Below are 9,193 nucleotides of genomic sequence, written 5' to 3' on the forward strand. Positions count from 1 at the left end.
CGATCGATTAAGTACACCTCTAAAATACTCCGTACACTTTCCTTTTGTTCTAAAAATCAATAGATAATCGGAAAATTAATATGACAAGATAATGAGGAAATTAGGTTAGAAAAGACGATTGCACGTCACATTTATTTTATAATTATCTGTTGATTGTTAGAACAAAAGGAAAGTGTACGGAGTATTTTAGAGGTGTACTTAATCGATCGCAAATGTCGTTTTGTGGATATATCTGTTTATCTCGACGTATTTTGCAGGAATTTTTAGCATGCGTTTTCTCGCTTCTGACGTCATTAAAAAGAGATGGATGATACGACTCCCCAGGAGCCTTAAAAATTTTTTTATTTAAATAGAATAATAGAATTGCTTTTATGAAGACTTAAAAACATTTGTCTCAGTGCAAAAATATGTATATTAGTATAAATATATCATTAGGAATTGATGTTTTCATAAGTCTAAAACAAAACATAAATATGGGGCGCTCGTATAAATTACGTGTAAGATATGTTAAAAAAAAATAACACAAGTAATCGTGGTTTAAAAAATTTTTAATGAAATTACAGAGGGGAGAGACTAATTTTTGGAATTTCGATGTTCCGTTGAGAGTTCTGGTATCCCTCACAAGAGTTCTACCAATTTTCTTATGAATCGTTGAAAATAATAAAATTATAGCCGTTTAAAATTTTCTAAGTCCCACAAGAGTGAACATTTTTTTTCTGGAGTTTTGTTGAGAGTCTTGGTAGTCCCCCCAATAGTTTTGCCGATTATGTTCGATCATACTCATTTTTTTTTTTAATTTGGAAAGCTGGGTCTAACTTCACAGACATCTGAATCATGACTGTAAATATGTAATGTATATCACGTAATTAAACTAAAAAAGTTCAGATCTGATTCTAAATCCTGATTCAACTATCTCACGCGAGACAATTTTCAAGTAAAGACTATTAATACGAGTCTCAGAGCTTGTCACAGAACTTAGTTTAGTTAAGGATCAAAGAAAGGAAGAGTGGGAGACACGGAAACATTGTAGTTTTGGACAATTTCCTTCTTCCTCCGCAAATTCGCACGTCCTCCTCTGTGCACGAGGAAGATCTTACCTCAGCGAAGATGACGGATAGTTTCCCTGGAATTTGCTCGAGAGTCATCGACTCGAGGAACAATCACGATACTCACGTTTCAGATCGCGTTCAGCGACCGTAAACACCTGCCAGCCGACCGACTTCGGTCCTCGCAATCATGACGCGTACGTATCTTAACGCATGGTCGCTCCACGTGCTAATAATTATTAGCTTTATGCTAATGATCGTGTCGTAACGTGTCCACGATGAGACTCACCCGACGTGTCGTTCGTCTTATTTTTCGCGAAGAATGGGAACGCGCACGCTAGTTGCACAATTTTTCTTTCTCAGCGTTTCTTCTCCCTCCCCCAAGTTTAACTGCAACCCGAGATTCCACGAACGAATAATTCCCTCCGTGAAGGTCTTCGCGATTATCCATCCCAGATGCCCCCGTAGCGACGAGCGCGTTGTAAAACCCAGGTCGCCTACAATTAACTGCGATTATCGCAATTGACGAAGACGATAATCGCGGTGCAACTATGACACAATTAGACGCAAGATACGAAACGGTTACTCGACGGGTACAACAGTACCCGAGTAGAAATTAATCAAGGCCTAGTATACAATGGCCTAGTCAGAGATGCCTCAAAATAGGTATGGCTTCATGGGACCAGATATGTTCAAGATAGGCAAATTCGGGATAGAATTTCATGAATAGGCCTTGAATTAATGCTAACATAGATGTTCCGAAATAGCCGTGCCTTCGTAAGGCTAAAATAAACAAATTTTGAATAGAATTTCGCGAATAGGTCATGAATTAATGCTAACATGGATATTTCAAACCAGGCTTGTGCTAATAAGGCTTGGTTAGGGGCAAGTTTGCCAATTTCTAAAATAGTTTCAGTAAAGAAACGATTGCTCAATAATATTTAATGATTGATAACTATAAAGTAAATATTTTGATAAATATTACTATATTTTAAATAGTTAAGGTAAGTACATATAAATTTTTGGGGAGGGGGAGTATTAAAAACTTTTTGTAATTTTGAATAAACAATATAGATGAATAAATTAGAAAAAAAAGATATTCAATATTAATAATAATGATACTATTATATATTATATATAAATATATAAATATATATATATATATATATATATATATATATAATATATTATATAAAATATAATAATATTCATAAATATATATAAATATATATAATGATAATATTATATATAAAAGTATATAATAAAAAAATTGTAATAAATTGTTCTAAGAAAAATTATAATAAAGCATGCTAAAAAAATAAAGAGAAGAGATTTAATTTATTATACTTTAAATAAATATATCAATATGGAACTTCAGTCAGAATATAATTAAGTATACCAAGATCGGGCCTCGTTAAATTTATAAGTCTAGGCGCTAATTTGTAAAAGTATTATATATCTGTGTAAGATCTAAGTGTAGAATGTCTTCATAGGATCTTGATAGAGGTAAAAAAGAATTGTCTAGACTCTTTTTATCTCCACGTTTAAAGATATCTACCTACTCTCTAAATTTCTTGGAGTGAAATTTCACTTGAAAAATTCTAATAACAGCTGAGTCACTTTAATTTTTACACTGATATAGACTGAATCCTCTACTCGTCGAGTGAATATCGAGAGAATATTTTCATTCGATATTGTAGGATGAATCTGATGTGTATTTCAAAAAGCAAATCCACATTCTAATTGATTGAAATATTCACTCGTATGGAATCATAATCAACCGTAAACTTGCACTTGAGAAAAAAAATGTTGAGAATTTGTAATTATAAGACAAAGAATTATTAGTGAAAAAATTATAATCAGCAGGTCCATTTTTGTGATAAATGTTACTATCATGTTACTAATAATCTTATATACATATTGCTACTATTTTTTATTAGAGCTAACAGCAAAAAAATATAGTTAATGTCGAAAATAACTATAATTCTAATATATTATTTTTTTTCTCTCTCAATGTGAAACGTTCATTCTTACGATCCTGAGCGTCAAGATCTCTGCTATCGCTTCGTGTGAGTATTCACTTATTTTGAACGATATTTCATTCCAAGAAATTTGTAGAGTGTGGATAAGTAAGGCTCGTTTTGCCACGTGCCGTTTTTTCTTCTTATCCTCTTATCATACACTTTTATGGGAAAAATAACTAAAATAATAAATAATAATAAAACTTCCTAACCGAAGGATAGGTCGACATTCTGCACTAACCTGCGACATTCTGCAATTTTCATCCTATTATTTCATATGTAAATATAAATGTTATATTTTGTGAATTTGTACTTTTTAGGAATTGAAATGTGTTATTAAAAAATTTGTACAATGCTTCTAGTGAAATTTACCATATTCCTAGTGAACTTTATTATGTTCCTTAGCAAGGACAGTCTTTTCCTGCACTACTAGGAATATAACAGATTTTAAAAGAATTTACATTAAAAAAGATATAATATTTTCCCCGTGTAGGAGGGAGATTTTATTCCGAAACGTGTCACGAGAATGGAATGTAGTTTCGCCGAACGGAATTCGTGCTTTTGATATTGAATGCCGAATCTGGAAAGGTCCGGCGGATGTGCGAGATAAGCGAAGTGGAACGTTCGCGTATCACCGATAGATAATCGCGCGCTCTCGACGTAGCCGATCCCTTTGTAAGAGGCACCACAAGTCGTTGGAGCCACGGCTACTTAAAACTGTCGCCAGACAGGCAGACTCGCACTTCCGGCCTGAATACGCGCCTCGAGTACGAGATCCGGTTTTTTACGTGACAACCGCGAGGTCACACTCGTGGCAGAATGCGATTTAGTTTTCGAAAGTAGGTACGAGATAGCCGCCAACAGATGATACGTGAGTGCATGCGTGTGTGTATGTACATATGTGTGTACGTGTATGCATTGCAAAAACTGATGTGTTAAATTTAACATTTCATGTGTCCCAAATCATCCACTCTCATTTATGTGTAAACTTAACACAAAACAGATGTGGTAAAAAGTAACACGCATAATTGGAAAAAATGAACACAAGAATTTAACACTTGAATATCGTTAGGAATCACAGTTTGTGTTAAATCGACATATGTATAATATGTCAAATTAAATTAAATATTAAATTATTAAATTAACTAAAATAAAATATTAAATTAACTAAAATAAAATGTTACTTTAACACTTGAGAGAAGTATTAAATTAACTAAAATAAAACGTTACTTTAACACTTGAGAGAAGTATTAATCTATGGTTTTGATGAAATGAAAATGTTAAATTGACATAATCTATGTCTGACATATTAAATATATCAATCACACAACCTGTAATTTCTAACGGTATTCAAGTGTTAAATTCTTGTGTTCATTTTTTCCATATTATGCGTGTTACTTTTTAACACATTTGTTTTGTGTTAAATTTACACATAAATTAAAGTGGATAATTTGGGACACATGAAATGTGTTAAATTTAACACATCAGTTTTTACAGTGTGTGTTCTGTTAACAGACAAACGACACAGCTAGACGCCATGTTTAGAAATATTTCTCTTAACTTTCTTAACAAACAAGTTAGTCCAAAAGAATTGTCGAGACAATAAAAAAGATTTAATATATCTCTTTTGTTTTTATTATTATTTTCTCTTTTATTATTATTATTATTTTTGTTTTTATTATCATTATGTTTTTATTATTAATATTATTAGTTATTTTCGGCATCAACTACATCTTGTTGTTTACTCTAGTACATGATTTAATACTTTTTTTCTTTTTAATATATTTTTTTATAGGAAGCTACCTCACCTTATTACACATCGTTGATTCTTTTTTGCGAAATTCTGCGCGATGCGTTGCGATAAAAGAAGTCTAATTTAAGATGTAACATAGTCACCCGGCCTTGACGCGGCCTTGAAGAATGAATAACACAAAACTGAAATTCAAGTCGTCGCGCGACCACTCCCAACAGGCGCAACTCTTGCCCGCGGAGATATCCCGTCGTCTACCCGACGACTAAAAAAAGGAAAAAACAAGGAAATAATAATGGCTCGCGAACTAGCTGTATATAGCTGTTGTTTATATGATGGCCGCTATAGGTTACATTCGCCTTGGAGGTCACAAAGATTAGCTCACCGTGAGAAACTTTATTCCGCGGGACACCGTAAATAGCGGATGATAACGGCACCATTGCCGCATTATATCGTAACGTGTGCCATAAAATTAGATATTTGCTTCATTAATGATCCGCGACGAAAGGTCAAAGGGGACAGTTTGAACCCCTTTCAGAAATGTCAATTCGCGCTTATACAGGCCGTTCCAGCTCTATACGCGTAACCGTGCAATCGGCTTTTCTTCATCGCGGGAGCTTAAAGGGGAACCGTTACTCGCACCCGGTGAGCATTCTGTCGCGCCTTGCGTGAATTATCTCGAAAGCTACGAGCGTGAAATGAGTTTAGCCGTGGCAAGCGCGCGCGATTCTTCGGCGCGAGGGTCACTCGGGGAGAATTTCCCGCGCGCGACGGAACGTTCTTCGCGAAGAAGCGTCGGAGCGAGCCGCCCCGACGAAGAAGCGCTTCTTTCTCCTCGGCGACGCTTCTCGGTACGGCGCTTTTTTTACGACGCTGCGATTTTTATCCCGCGCTTCTATGAACGACAGTTCAAACGCGCGTGCAGCGACCGAGCGCTGCCACCGTGTTCCAAGAATAAAACGCCCGACGGCGACCCGGCGCATCCGCGCGCGATTCGCTCGCTTGCCAAACCGTCGACGTAATCGGCTTCTTATCTCACGTGTTTCTTTTCGCGCCGATGCCGTCACGTTTGCACCGAACGTGCCGCATCGGTCGCGAGCTTCGCGCATGCAGGGCAACCTGGGTCATAACGATGCCAGGGGGCATAATGGAATATGATTAATAATTTTTTACATGCTGCCATGTAACGACATTTTTTGCAATTATTACTGTCAGATATCTCTTACCGCATATTGTTATCAGTTGTCATATTATTCCCAAGACAGCACAAGATTTCCAAAGACGTCTGAAAGACATCAGAGGATGTCTTACGTCTGAAAGACATTCTGAGAACTTTCAAATGTTTGAAGAAATCCCAGAGTCTTCCATTATAGAAATATTGTGCTGTTTGGATCTTAGCTGAGAGATGCTACAAATTTTTCAATAAATATAATATACAATAATATATAATAAATATATAATATATAATAATAAAAATATTAATATATAATAATATATAATAAATATAATATAATATAATATAATAAATATAATATAATATATATATAAAATAAATAATAATAAAATAAGTAAATATATATATAAAATCGAAGAAGTGGTGTAGTGCCTAAAGCAGGGCTCGGAACAGTTTGCCAATTTCGGCCGATTTTCGGGAGTTACGCCTTCTATCTTCCCGTTACCGCGCGGCAATCCCGAAAATCGACCGAAATTGGCAAACTGTTCCGAGTCCTGGCCTAAAGCAATCTCATAATCCAGAGGTGCTTCACGGGTCCAAGTTCGAGTCCAAGTTTGAGTCCAAGTTCGAGTCCTACTAGTGCCAGTGAGAATTTTCAAATGTGATGTAACATTGGAAACAATTTAGTCGTTCCTAAGTCGTTATACTCTTACACGAATTTTTAAAGAATTATTAATTTAATTATATATCCAACAAAGAAGAATAAAGAAAAATTCTCTAAAGTGAACAATTTTTTATTCAAATTTGATAAATAATTACTCAACTTTAGTCATGCAATATTTAAAAATAATATATAAAATAATTAAATGAGTAAATATTTTTTACAATTCCTTTTATGTATATTAAATCTAATAAATAATTCATTAGTTTTCAGCAAAAAATATTTCATCCTGAATAATATTTCTTTTTAATTCAAATAAATACATCATTAGTACCATTGTAGAAAATCATTTATTCAAAACAAATTATTTTTTTTCAGTTTAACTACATTTTTTCAGTGATACACACACACACATAAATATATATATATATATATATATATATATATATATATATATATATATATATATAGGATATTTTACTTTAAGTGATATGGTCGATTATCTCGCGAATCGATGATTTTATTGAAAAATTTTACCGATGAAAGTTGCATGGCTTGAAGGGGGACACATGATGAAAATGTGGACTTGACCTTGAGTGACTTTGTCAAAATCAGGTCAAGGTCATTAATGTTTTTTTAAACGGAAATCCCTATTTTTTATTACATATTCTTATAGCTTATCGTGAGAGTTTTCCAAAATACTATAATAAAGTTACGTTTCATTGAGTACTTTCCGAGTTATGGAGTTTGAAAGTTACAGTCACCGACGTTATCCATGTACGCATGCGCATGTGAGCGGGATTCTTACGCGCGCGCGTCTCTGCGATCTAATCGCACTGCTTGACATACGCTCACGCGCACGAAATTAAGTCCAATCCTGTCCAATTTAACGATTCAACTTTCCTCTTTTTTTCGTATAGCTTTTTTTTTTTTATTTTTTTACCTAAGTGGGTTTTTTCAAAGCTTTTTTCAAAATGGTCGCTTACAGTTCAAATGAAATCGTTGATATTATTCTTGTGCTTGGTGAAGCTGGACCAAATTATTGTAGAGTAGAAAGATTATATCGTAATAGATATCCATTTAGATGACATCCAAATGCAATGCAGATAAGAAGAACGTAGATGAATCCGTAAGAGAAACCGCAAGCAAATAAATGCTGAAAAAGATGTTAATAATCCGCGTGTATTAGCAGTGCTAGCAATGATAAACTTGAATCCTCATATTTCGACTAAAGAACTACAACGTAATTTAGGAATTCCTTATGTCACTGTGTGGAGGATTTTACAAAGACAAATTCTATCCCTACCATATCACTTTAACCCAAGATGTAAGTGAAAATGATATAAGGCTAAGAAGACAATTTTGTCGTTGGGCATTACAAATGATAAGAGAAGATCCAACTTTTTTCCAGTATATTCTCTTCAGTGACAAAACTTCATTTCATAACAATAGACAACTCAACAGGCATGACTTATTTATTGGTCCGCATACAATCTTCACTGGACCCAACATGTTGATAATCAACATCGTTGGAGTTTAAATACTTGGTGCGGAATTGTAAATGGATATTTGATTGGTCCACACTTTTTTGAAAACCGCTTAAATGGGGAAACTTACCTTTCTTTCTTGCAGAATAAATTGCCTGAGCTTTTAGAAGAGGTTGATCTTGCTACTCGACAAAAAATGTGGTGGCAGCAAGATGATGCGCCACCCCATTCTCATCGTACTGTGATGGAATACTTCAATAACATCTTTAGTGAAAGATGGATAGGGAGGTATAGATATATTCGATGGCTTCCACGGTCTCCTGATTTAACTTCGTGTGATTTTTTTTATGGGGCTACATAAAAAATATTGTTTACAAAACTCCGCCGCATCTGCAGGAGACATGAAAAATCAAATAACTAATGTTTGTCGTAGCATTCCTCAAAATATTTTAATTTCAACAGTAGAAAATTTTGAGAAACGGTTAAGGCTATATCTGCAAGAAAATTTAGCTCGGAGCTCCATTTGAACATCTTATCAACGGCTAAAGACATATTCGATTTGATCTTGCTTTAGTTGGCCTAATCAGTGATCGGTCTTACCTTAGTTGGCCGGATCAGTGATCGGTTTTGCCTTAACTTTCAAGCTCCATAACTCGGAAAGTACTCAATTAAACGTAACTTTATTATAGTGTTGGAAGGCTCTCGCGATAAGCTACAAGAATATGTAATAAAAAATAAGGGTTTCCGTTTAAAAAAAACATTAATGACCTTGACCTGATTTTGACAAGGTCACTCAAGGTCAAGTCCACATTTTCATCATGTATCCCCCTTCAAGCCATGCAACTTTCGTTCGAAAAATTTTTCAATAAAACCATCGATTCGCGAGATAATCGCCAATATCATTTAAAGTGAAACTCCCTTATATATATATATATATATATATATATATATATATATATATATATACTTATATTTACATATACAGAGTGTCCGGTAACTGATTGAGCAACCGCCGTGTACAGGTAGAACAGGTCAAAATAAAGATAAAAGTTTC

The sequence above is a fragment of the Odontomachus brunneus genome, unplaced genomic scaffold, assembly GCF_010583005.1.
Source record: "Odontomachus brunneus isolate Ranch 3 - 2012 unplaced genomic scaffold, Obru_v1 Obru_scaffold_001, whole genome shotgun sequence".
In the NCBI taxonomy this organism is placed as follows: Eukaryota; Metazoa; Arthropoda; class Insecta; order Hymenoptera; family Formicidae; genus Odontomachus; species Odontomachus brunneus.